At 37.6% G+C, this 13,283-nt stretch overlaps 1 protein-coding gene across 2 annotated transcripts in view; it reads left to right on the top strand.

The window, feature by feature from the left end:
- tulp1a (TUB like protein 1a) overlaps nt 1–13,283 on the top strand; it is a 45,465-nt gene that overhangs the window by 14,785 nt on the left and 17,397 nt on the right. Inside the window, exons 1-2 of one of the 2 annotated variants that reach the window (XM_065286396.2) lie at nt 9,738–9,784; nt 9,865–9,926. The exons of the other annotated variant lie outside the window; for it this stretch is intronic. The gene's annotated coding sequence lies outside the window, so the exon portion shown is untranslated. Of the gene's footprint in view, nt 1–9,737; nt 9,785–9,864; nt 9,927–13,283 lie in introns of those variants that run through there. 2 annotated transcript variants of the gene reach the window in all.

Below are 13,283 nucleotides of genomic sequence, written 5' to 3'. Positions count from 1 at the left end.
CAGCTGGTGAAAACACTAACCAAGCGCGAAGAAGTTAAACTAGCCAAGATCGCAACGATGCTTGATGCCAAACACACACTTGGGCTTTTTGTCCTCATTTGAGACGAGGCTGGCTGCTAACGCAACAAAATGGCATCCGCAGAGGATCTGAGAGGGTCCGATGCCGAAAATCTAAACACAGTTAGGATACTGAAAGTAAAGACCCTCTTCAGGGAAGCCTGCAAGATAAGCATAGCAACGCTGCTAACGCTGCTTTACACAGGGAAGGAGACCAGAAGCCGTTTTTAATAAACAGATTAAAATGAAAAACTTAAATTCTGGCAAGAAACTGTTAAATGTAAACTGTAACTGACTGTTGTTACACTCTAAACGCCCGCAACATATATCATTGATCATCATTATGACTGGCTGAGGCACTACACGCTAAACACTGTTGCGGGTTTTCTAATGGAAGGTTGAAGTCTTCATAATATAAGCATCTTTGCTGAAAGTACGCCGCAGGTCTTAAGCTGAGGTGACGACGGGAAAAGTGCCCTTCGTGTGCTTCTTGGATATAATTACAACACGCGGTGTATCAACGACTCAGAAAGCGAGGTGAACAACTAGAAAAATAACACTTGATGATAATGAAACTTTTATTTTGTCATGGACGCACGGACTTTCATGCGACTGTGCGGAGTGCCCGTTATGAGGCGGAGTTTACTGTGTCTATTATATCACAGTAAATATATATATTAGTCATTATATTTCATTACGAGATTAAATTGATGATTTTTATTAAAACACCAACTACATTGACTCATTTTAAAATCCCACTAGCATATTATTTAGACAAAATAAAATCTTTTAATTCGCGTGAGGAAGCTGGTGTTTTTACGCACACTTTTATGTCATTGGCTATATGCCACTGCTGTAATGGCTTATTGCACTATTACTGTTAACGATTATTCGATTGATTGATCGTTAATTTAAATGATCATCGAATATGGGAAAATGCATAATTTGACATCCCTAATAGCAACTCCTTACTTGTCAAGAAAGTTGAAATAAATTGTAACATTAAGTTGATTAAACTTTTAAATATATGGGGTGGTTTCCCGAACAGGGGTTTGCTTAAGCCAGGACTAGGCCTTATTTTAATTAGAAAATATAACTAGTTTTAACAAACACGCCTTATAAAAAATATTACTTGTGTGCATTTTAAAGGGACCATTCAGCTGATCTCCAGGTCTGGCGGTACCACTTTCAGCATAGCTTAGCATTATCCATTGAATCTGATTAGACCATTAGCATCGCGCTCAAAATGACCAAAGAGTTTTGATATTTTTCCTATTTAAAACTTGACTCTTCTGTAAATACATTGTGTACTAAGACCGACAGAAAATTAAAAGTAGCGATTTTCTAGGCAGATATGGCTAGGAACTATACTCTCATTTTGGTGTAATAATCATGGACTCATCATGGCGCAATGATATTACGCAGCCCCCGAAAGAGTCCCCTTGGTATCTTTCAATAGCAGGGGACTATTTTCAGGCACTGCGTAATATCATTGCGCCTGCTGCAGCCATCAAAACTCTTTGGTCAAATGTGTAACTCTAGGGGAGCTGGAAAATTAGCATATTTTCCAAAAAGTGGAGTGTCCCTTTAAAGAAAAACTAAGGTCACTGATGTATTTTAAGATATGTCAGGGCAAGTGGTTTTCAGTTTGGACAGCTCTTACATTTATTTTAGTCTAGGACTAGTCTAATCTCTGTCCGGGAAACCACCCTTAAGTGCAACAAGGAAGTGTAGTATTAGCTCCCTCATTGGTTCCTAGCATGTTACGAATCATTTACATTCAAAACAGACGATGTCCATTAAATGAATTAGTGATCTGATCTGATATGAACCTGTGTCACTAATTCGAAAACGTCTGATTCAAACGGACGATTTTTTTATGAATCAGCCATTATTACGGTCAGATGTCCTCTGTACCTGTAAGATGAATGTTAAGGTGTTTTCCAATTTGGTTTCATTCCCAGACGAGAGGTTCTTCAATAAACAAGACTCTCCTGGTGGAATATAGCCCTTCTTGAAATCCATCATGTATTATTTCTTTGCTTACCTAATCAAGGCAACAGCCCTTCATTTCTCCTGTTCATTGCCAGCTGACATATTTTTGAAATATGAAGCTGCTAAGTAGTCCTAAGTGCCACATTGAAAGCTCTGCTCGAGCGCTTAAGAGAGTGAAGTGGTCCTCGATCTTCTTAGTGAGTGTGGTGAATGTGTATTATCATCGGTGAAAACTACAAGCCTGATAAACGGCTACAATAACCTTGATGAACATATAATTTGAAACGTAAATATGGGCAGCAAAGGGCTATCAAATGACTTAATAGTCTGTAAAGCTCAGACTCAGACAGCGATGGTGTATCAATAATCGCTGCATTATGTGAAGTGGCTAATTCAATGACGTTTCTTATTTAGCAGAACAAAGTTTCGTCCTTTTTATGTATTTGACAGTGGAAGGAACACAAATGTGAACTCAAACTTATTTTAGATTTTTGTATACACCTTTGTGTTGTTGATACGTGAGCTGATATTGTCCATGTTTAAAAGTCAAGGTTATTGCATTGTCTCATGATAACCTGTGAGCACGTTTAACCGCCTTAGCATGCTAGCAGGTGACTCTGCCACAAGCTTAGCAGGTTCATCTCAGGACACCATTTTAAGGCATCATAAAATGCCTTGTCTTCCAAGATAAATACATAGATGAGTATGTGTTTGAGACAAGTTCAATAGTGTCTCTTCACAAACAACAGAGTGGCGATTGTCCTGGTTATTGCCAGTTACTCATCAACAATAGCCCCGCCTGTAGCACGCCGGTCAAGTCAGGACACATGTTCCTCTAACCCAGATTTTCAGGTCATGGAGAGATAGCGACATCATAGCACACCACCCCGACCCCTGAGGGCTTTGTGTGACTGTAATATTGAAAAAGCGTCATGATTTTAAATCTTCTTGTCACTTTGGAACCTGCCAGGCGCACCCTGAAGTTACAGCAACGAATATGTTGAGGATCTGTACAAGTGACAACAACACACGGAGAGAGAGTTGTATAAATGGATGACTTTTTTATATGCTCTATATCTCTGGGGGCAGTAGAGATTGTGTGTATCTACTGAAATGAGTCACTGCGGTCTGTTTGTGACTTTAGTGCAACTAAGGACACTTACAAGGGGAATTTAAAAAGAAATGCTACAGTCATAGCAAAAACTGGTCCGGTCTCTGATAACGTTAAAAGATAACGCTTTCTAACTCCCCAATATCATGACTACAGTTTGTTGTCCCACTTTAGCTACATTTGAAATATATGAATGCCATTTTAGATACAAATATCTACAACAAACGATGCTTGTCCGTTTTTTTTAAATGTAAAACATGCAATTCCTTGGCTACTGCAAAGATAAACACCAAGCGTTGTTATTTAGCAAAGTGTTCCTGCAGTTCAGTGGTAGATCATCCCTTACGAAAATTAACCATGGTTTTATTGTGGTAAAAGTGTAGTAACCATGGTTTTTTGGTGAATTGATTACTATGAGCAAAACCATGGTTTTACTACACTAACCATGGTATAACTATGGTTTTTGAAAACCATGGTTGTCAAAACCATGGTTATTTTGTGGTTACCATGGTTTTACTACAGTAACCATGTTTTTTTGGTTTTAACTGTAGTAAAACCATGGTTAACTTTCGTAAGGGATTGCATTAGTAGCGCAATAGGTTGTGGGTTTAATCCTTGGGAACACACATGCTGATATGTTTGAAATTTTTGAAATCGTAAAAAACATAATTTTCAGTCAGTATTTAGTGTGACCTAAACTCATCTTGAAGTTTTTTGAGGAGAATAATAGTTTTTCTTTTGATTTAGGTTTAACAGATCCTGCAGGTTCCTGCTATATATGGACCATTATTCTAAAGTGTTACCTTGTTTTTTAATACTGCATATAAATTTCCTGTATTTACTGATTTGTATTCTAATGAAGAAATAATCATTTCATATGGTTTATATATTTTACACTCTCAGAAAAAAGGTACAAAAAGGGTCCTAATATGTCTCTAACTGTGGGTTCACACCAGATGCGAGTTCAACGATTTGCGCGAGTAGATTACATACAAAGTCAATGCAAAGGCGGATCAGACACGTCCTTGCGTGTGGCGATGCGAGTGATGCGATATGGGTGGCGCGATTGCAGCGAAAACACACGCTATTGGCCTAAAACACGTCTTCACCCAAGTTAAAAATATTGAACTCAAGTGAAAAATTCGCATGAAACGAAGTTAAAGGCACACCACGGAACTTTTTGGCCACAAGGGGGTGCTAGACATGTATTTTTCACGTCTAGCGCCTCTAGAGGCCACAAGCGTCGCAGCACTGTCGCAAAGGAAAAGAAGACAACTCTTTAGGTCACAAAGTGTGCCTTACAGCATGTCATATGAATATAATTTCATGGGTTTTATTTTTTCAAACGCCAAAATATCACGTAGCTCACATTTACAAGCCAGTTGTAACGTTGGTCGCTTAAACGTTGGTTAAAGTTTATATAAAAATATTCTGCCTTAAAGGGGCATCAAACCCAGATCGACCATGTCATACTGTAGGTCCATGACGCCACCACGTTGCCACAATGTCACATTATGTAAGTCTCTCTATACACTCTCCAAGTAGCCTCCTGTGAAATTCACTTTCAATAAAAATAGTGTTTGGGTGCCAGACAGGACTTATATATGCAAGCAATATAACATTACTACTAGTCCAAAAGCATGACAGCCAAGTCCTCCTTCTTTAGTTCACACCAGTGAGCGAATCCTCGTCCTTTTTTTTCTGTCACTCTCTCGTTTTCTCTTTCTGGTCTCCTCTGACAAAACCTTTGGTTTCTTTTTCTTAGTTGCTGCTTCGGCCATGACAAAAACATCGGGAAAAGAAATAGTTGTGCTCTCACGTCCGAATTTGAGGAAGTGGAGGAAGTGACGTATGCCATAAAGCAGAATTTTGTAGGGGTTTTTTTGTGCTCGGGTTACTACCCAAAACCTCAAGTTTAAAAGTACGAGTAAAAGCGATACAGACCCCGTCAGGCTATGGTAGACATGTCACTCAACCTATTTTAAGTTGACAAGTGACTTGAAAATATATTATGAAAAACTACAAAGTGTCACTTTAAATCCTGCGAGTAATGTAGTACGAGTAACGCGATACCCCGCGTTTGGTGTGTATGTAGCATAAGGTACCACGTCTAGTTCGTGCGAATGATGTGAATTGAGCATTGCCGCAGGAAACACGTGAGTTGAAAATTTTTTACTTTGGTGGAATAACACGCCGCGTTAACCAATCAGGAACTTGCTCTAGTAGTGACATGATTACAGAAAGTGAGTGGAGTCGCAGAAGCCCCTCCCATGACACAAATTTCCGCACCAATGTCTCGATGACTAGAATTTCACACGGGGCTTTCACACGTGAATGAAGCAAGTAAACTCAAAATGTTCAAGCGGCAAACTAGACGGTAAGATTTTGGTCAGTACTGTACAATTTACCAACAATCCCACGGGAATTTGTTTGTACATATATTACGAGGTTGTTAATTCGTATAAATTTAGCTTTCACCCCTGTGACATTGGGGTTAGAGGTGGGGTTTCATTATTTTTTATAATAATCGTATGTTTTTTTTACTCGCGTTGTGCGAATTTATAGAATTAGTCAACTCATAAGATGTGTACGAGTTCCTGTGAGATCAGGCTGCATTTTACAGCTATTTTGGGATTAGTGTCCAAATACTTATTGTTTATCAATGTCCTCATTTTTGCTTCCCTCCATGACCTATTTTAAATGGATACTTCAGCCAAATATCCAAATTACCCCATGATACATGTGTCCATCACCTTTCAGAGGAGCACATTGGGAGTTATTTTAGTACATGTTATTGCTTCTCCAAGCTTTGTAACTATAAAAAACAGGGATCAGGAAACAACTTCTGACTTTCTTCACATAGGTCATCCACATGGCTTCAATAGGATAATAAAGGTCTTTTGCGGGTAATCGATGCGATTTTGTTAGAAAAAATACAGATTTCAAACTTTATAAACCGTAAAAAACTAGCTTCCGGGTAACGGCGCCATCTTGGACTCCGCAAGTTTTGGCGTAGTGAGTGTTCGTTGCCATGGTTACGTTGTGCAGTGACTCACATGAATGAGTCCATGTTGCCATCATTACAGGAAGTTAATTTTTATACTTTATAAAGTTTAAAATATGGATATATTTCTTACAATATCACACCGATTAGCCGCAGAAGACCTTTATTAACCCCTTGGAGTGGGATTACTTCTGTGAAAGATTGTTGTTCCCTGATCCCTGTTTTCTATCAATAAACGTTTGGAAAAGAAAAGACATTTACTTAAATAACTCATCATGGTGTAATTTGGATATTTGGCTGGAGTATCGCTTTAAGCTACAGGGTGACGGCTCAGACTAAACCTAACCCTATAGTAAGTACATGTGTTTTATAAGTAAGTGTTTTATAAGTACTCTGTTCTTAAATGTATTATTAGACTGTAACAGTGACACCTTTAAATAAAGTGTAACCCAATGCCCTAAGTTAATTTACTCACTATAAGAGTCTACTGTGAGTCTTTTATTCAACTATCAAAGCTTAACAAATATGACTTGCACTATATTTTGCATAGACATTTGCATTTTAGAAACAGGTGCATTGACTCAGTTCAAAGCAGTACAGACAGCGTGCCACAGCTTTAAGTATCAACCGATCTGCTGTCCTTTGGGTTAATAAGTAACCGCTGGTACATATCTGTACTGCAAAGTGAGTCACGTCGAGGTGAAAAATTGAACTAATTTATACATGCTGACTCATATTTGTGAGGCCTTCACAAGTCAAAGTGAGAATTGACTAATTTAGTGCAAATTAAACAACATGGTTTAAACATGACAGATCTATCGGCTCCATGTGTGTGAGGTCATTTGTAACAACCAACCCATAGTGCAGTTAATTAAAATGAAATACTGTAAGACCAAGCAAAAGCCAAGCAGCTGCATGTGCACCTATCTTATTCCCTGAATTAACCCTATAATTATGAGAAACAAGCAGAAGTATTGAGGATAAAGTTACTCTATTCACACGTTCTATAGAAACAATAGCACCACAATATGACAGCATTCACAACACATGCAAAGATAGGGCGAGAGCGTTCGAAAACACCCTGAGGGAGAACGGTGTGCACTTGTTCGCACTGCCATCCATCTGCTTGCTGCCGGGACGTCAGGGTTACAGAATACGCCATCTTTCAAGCGCAGAGAACCTCTCGTACTGTAATTCATGACAAATCATCTGACAGCCTTTTATTAGGAAGGAGAACACCTACTGTTTGCCTTTTGTTCCTATTCATTATATAGCCTGCTCTTTTCTTTCCCTACACCCCCCCCTTCCTTGTGTGTGTATTCAGAATAAGGTACGTACTGCTCTGAGCTTTAGGCCCCTAAGGATGGTATCATATTATCTATAGTTTCCTGTTTACTTTTGTTTAATTTGAGCATCCTGTACCCTGTGCTGAAGAACTGGCAGAGTTTGCATTACCTACAGCATGGCAATCACACCAGCACTTAGATCTTGCCACGAACACTCAAGAAAACAGCAACGCATGTAGCTTTTAAAGTAAGTTTGTGTGCATCTTCATGTCCTGCCAAACCAGTATGACTTTCTTTCTTTCTCAGAAAGCAAAAGGTGATTTTTCTCGGCACTCCACCATTAATGTGCTTTTCAATACAGTTTGAGTTTCAGAATAGATCTCAAAATGTGCTCAGATTTTTTACATACCAGAGTCAATAATCAAAACGTCCACTTAAAGAAATAGTGCATCCCAAAATGACAATTAGGCCATATTTTACTCACCCTCCAGCCGCCCTACATAGTTGTGTATGTAGCCAAACACAGTTGAAGTTATATAAAAGGCGCCATAGAATATAAAACTGTATTTATCTGCACTCTAAAAATATTGGTGCTAAATAGCTCATAATCATAGGGGAACCATTGTTAGTGCTATAGCACCTATGAACAACCATGTGGGGGTGATATAGCACCACTATAGCACCAGATGTGGTTCTATATAGTAGTGATAGACTGATATATCGCCGGCCAATATATCGGGCCGATTTTTGTGAGTTTTATGTGTATCGGCATCAGCCGATACGTGGGTGCTGTGTTCGCCGATTTTTTTCCAGAATTATTTACAGACAGAGTGCTGGAAGCCGCAAGCGATTGCAGGTCATGTGACTAAAAACAAGCAACCTTTCCATGACAACATCAAAAGCTCGGCCTAACAACTGATCATAACTGGACAAAGCAGGTTTTTTATTTCTCATCTCTAAATTTGTGGTAGAAATAGTGCTAGAAATAAATATCCTTTGCTGATAGTTCCTCATCATTTTGGAGAGTGCAGTTCATTGTTCCATAGCCCCCTTACCTGTTTTTACTATTTGTTAAATATAGTTTTTGATAAGTTCAATAAATGTTACTTTTTTTAATTGCAAAATATCGGCTCAAGAAAATCGGCAGCCTGTATTGGTCGTCGGGTAAGGCTGATGAAACCAAAATCTGCATCAGCACTAAAAAAAATCCATATCGGTCGATCCCTACTATATAGCACAATATGGTTCTGCACAGGTACTACATAATGGCACTTAAAATGGTTCCCCTATAATTACGAGCCAGTGAACCACTTTTAGCGCTATTTATCACCGTTTGTTTTTAGAGTGTAGGCAAAGATAAATAATACGAGTTCTGACATGGTAATGACATATCGTGAGACTCCAGCATGATTGTTTCCTCCATCTTATTTAAACCTTGTGCAAGCAAAAGACAGGCCAATCTCAGACACAGACAGTGACGTTACAGTCGAGATGTAAGTCCCCAACATTAAATTACACATTAAATTAATTACAATGTTGTTACAATGCTAAAAACAAAGTTGTGACTGCTGAATTAGCGCTATATGCTAGCGTTTAGACTGAAGTTCTACTATTGACGTTACAGTTACGTTTTGCAGGTCTACCCTGCTGAAAAAACAGCATACCAGCAAGACCAGCATATGTTGTGTTTTGGTGCTGGTTTTCTAGTGAACACCAGCTAAACCAGCATCAGCATCAGCATTAGCACCAGCATCCCATGCTGGTCATACCAGCATATGTTGTGTTTTGGTGCTGGTATGCTGTGACCACCAGCTAAACCAGCATAGACCTGCATAATTCCCATGCTGGTCCATGCTGGTTTGATGCTGTTTTTTTCAGCAGGGTATACTGACAAAAAATTATAAACTTATGACTCAGAAACATCCATTAACAATCTCCAAACAATTGATTATTCCTTAAAATCTGTATCTTCGTCTGATACAGACTCAAACATAAGGTCTGTTTACACACACACACACAAAGCTACTGAAGGAGCTGCTTTGTGAAACAGCCAATCAGAGCAGAGCTCAACATTATTATTCATGACCCTTTCAAATAAGGTAATAATTGGACAATTTAATTCTAAGGGCAAACCCTAGGGTTGTAAATGGACATTGAAAACCGTCTCTAGATCATTTTTGCACTTAATAAAGCCACAGACCTTCTATGTAGATATGAGAGAACAATTTAACAGATTATTCAATGCATTCTTTGGCACCTTTAAATAATATCATGCCTTTTTCAGCTTTATAATGGCATTGGATCAACCTATCCTCCAAATTTACTATTGAGGTAATTTGTCACAATTTGTAATTTATCTCCTTAAATGGGTCATACAGTATGATGCGATTTCATGTTTTCCTTTGTTGTAGGGAAAGGAGATGCTGTTCATGGAGATGCTGCGTCATTAATGCTTTGACAGCTGATATTTCAAGTATGTTATTGTGTATTAATGTATTAGTTTTTAATGGATGGATGCAGTTTTTTAAGTAAAATGGGGCACTATACAATGCCCTTACAAAGCTGAAAAGCCAAGGTATTATTTAAATACCTACAACTATATTTGGCTGAAAGAAGGAAGTCATATATGCCTTGGATGGCTTGAGGACGAGTAAAATATGGGCACATTTTTATTTTGGGGTGAACTATTCCTTTAATGTTTTCAATGCAAACTCAACATTTTATTAAACAATAATATGATCCATATTGTTCAATAACTGCTCTACATTTTGTATATCACAACAATTTTGCGATGACAATTTCTCACAAGGAGAAACACCCAAGAAACATTGATACAGTATATAAAAAAGTAATCTTTACTATGATGCCTGAGCTATGAATGTGTAACATCTGAGCAACAGGTTTGTTCTCAAATAGTGTATGGTTTATCCATCACACTTTAACCCTAAATACATTTAATTCTATTAAGAGAAAGCAAAGTTTGCTTTCTGAATTGCTCAGTGGCAGGTTGTAGTGGGACACTGTCCCTTTAAGGCCCGAGGAGCTTCACCACAGTGGGTCAATTCACTAGCCTCTCTCAGGCGTGATGCCAGTTGTGGGAAAGGCTGTCAGTGAGTGCAGGCCAGCCAGGAGATCCATTAGTCTAGACTGCCATAATCACACAGCGGAGAGGGGCACAGAGACCCCTTGGGTTAGGAGGGCATGCATGCCAGGCAGCTGCACTCAATGCCTTTACTTTAGGCTCATAATTAAAGCTGTAGTTTGGACGGCCCACATTCTTTAATAGATTTAAGGACAGGAAATGGACCCCAGTGCGCAAGCGATAAACGAGGCATTTAAAAAGCACACATACTGTCTAACATAAGCTTATATTTACTGAAAAGCAAAAACATACTCATTTAAGAAAATTTATTATATTCAACAGCCTACAATCAGATGCATTTCATAATGTATTATACTGGCAACTGATATGTTATGATTGTGTTGTTTTTAACATACAAGCAAAAAGCTTAGAAGAACTGATTTCTGGGCACCACAACATAGGCTGCTATACCTCTCCCTCTGGTGGCACGTATTGGTAACTACAAGTACATCTATTGCCAAGCAAAACTGAAAAGAGATTTTTAACAAAATCCTGAACTATAAAGTCACCTGAACTATAAAACATTTTCACTTTCTTCCTTTAACTTTCTCACTGCAAAAGCAAAAACAACAACAACTCTAAAGCAGAATCTGTAGTTGTCAACTTTAAGTCGAATGAGACAAATGCTTGTTTTATGATTTTATGCAATTAAAATATATAATATTATATTAGATAATAGTATAGCCATAAAGGTGTATCTCCATAAATATTTAATCCGACAGATAATTTATTTTTTCTGAATTGTTAAAATTTTGTGGCTGCCAAAATGCTCTGCAAAATGTTAAATGCTCTCTGTGTTTTGTGATTTTGGATAAAAGCATCGGGTCAATGGATAAATGTAATGTAAGGGCTGCAAGATCTATCGAAACTAAAGGAATATCGCAAATGTGCATAATAAAAAACACACATTGCAATGAATTGAAATAACTGGATGATTTTAATACTTCAAAAGGACATGCATATAGTTAAAGGTCGATGCAGATAGCAGAAACTGGGTGAATGGTGAGGCAAAGAGAGCAATGGTTATTTTTCCCAGAAAGAATGTGAAACATGTATGTTGTTATATAATGATTTTAAATATATTGTATTATTATTTTTCAAATTGATTTTACAAACTTAAACCATTATTGTATTGCACATCATATCAAATCCTTTAGAAAGTTATTGCATATCATTATTCTTAAATATTGTGTAGCCATATGTATAATGTAGTGTAAATGTAAATGCCAATTTAGAAAATGGAAAAAAAAGTCTCTAATGCATCCATTTTCGTGATTGTTTGGATCTTTAGAGAAATGTAACATATTGAGGCCGCAACCATTATTTTCATAATTTAAATACATTGCTTGGACTTAAATATTTTACTATGTTCTTACCTCAACTTAGACAAATACATACATTTCTTTTTCAATGCGTGCACTTAATCTTTGTACAGCATGTCATGAATTTTGTAGCATTTAGCCTGGCCCCATTCATTCCTTATGTTAAATACACACCAAACGCGGGGCATGGCTTACACGCTCTAGATTACTTGTGGGATTTTACTTCGTGTCATGCGAATTTTAAATTAAATATTTGGGGCGAAGACGCATTTGAGGCGAATAGCCACCCATATCGTCTGATCACATCTTTGCATTGACTTTGTATGTAATCTACTCATGTAAATCATTGAACACGCATCTGCAAATTCACGTCTACCGCGTCTAGTTTGCCGCTTGAACAGTTTGAGTTTACTTTTCATGTTTTCTCTATTTACAGACTGTTACATGAGTAGTTTCACGAGTTAGTATGGTGGCACAAAATAAAACGTGGCGATTTTTTAAGCAGATTAAAAATATAGAACTATATTGTTTGGCGGAAGAGCACTTAGTTTGCAGCACTTCGACCTCGGGCGCAGTAATATTCGCATTATTATTGCACAATTATTCACACATCACAAAATTGTTTTTTTTAAGGGATTAAAATAAATAATGATAAAAAATAGAGAACTACTATATTGTATGGCGGAATTTTATCTGCTTAAAAATCGGCACGTTTTATTTTGTGCCACCATTCTTACTCGTGTAACTACTCATGTAACAGTCTTTAAATAGGGAAAACATGGAAGTGTTTGGTGGCTTCTAAATTCATCCCTGTTTGGATCCTAGGGAATCAATGGGGCTAGGCTAAATGCTAACACATTCACAACGTGCTGTACAAAGATTAAGTGCACGCATTGATAAAAGAAAGTTATGTATTAAGTTGATGTAAGAACATAAAATATTGAAAAACGGTTGTGTTTTCCTTGAATATTTATATTTAAGTGAGATGTGTTAGTGGGTGATTTTTTTTTCTTTTTGCAAATCCCTCAAAGAAACACGTGGGTCCAAATCTAATTCTGATGACAATCCTATTTAAGCTTACAGGGTTATACTGCAGTGACTGGTTTTTAGGTGGAAGCTGTGGATGGTTTGTTCCCATTAGCAGATGGCATCCTAAAGCCAAATGCATTATGGGAGTAATGTAAAACCCATGCCCTTAAAGACATCCATGTGGAAAAGGCAATGGTAGCATTATAGAGTACATACAGTTAGAGTTAGGTTGATTTTCATACTTCTTAATCTATGCTTGGTTAAGCATTTGCTTCATTAGTTTGGTTGGTCAAATTATTTTGAACCAGCTATTTGATTGATGTTTGAACACTTTTTG

Source organism: Paramisgurnus dabryanus, chromosome 21 (assembly GCF_030506205.2).
Source record: "Paramisgurnus dabryanus chromosome 21, PD_genome_1.1, whole genome shotgun sequence".
Taxonomy (NCBI): Eukaryota; Metazoa; Chordata; class Actinopteri; order Cypriniformes; family Cobitidae; genus Paramisgurnus; species Paramisgurnus dabryanus.
The sequence above is the reverse complement of the archived record's forward strand: the minus strand, read 5'-3'. Positions and strand labels throughout refer to the sequence as shown.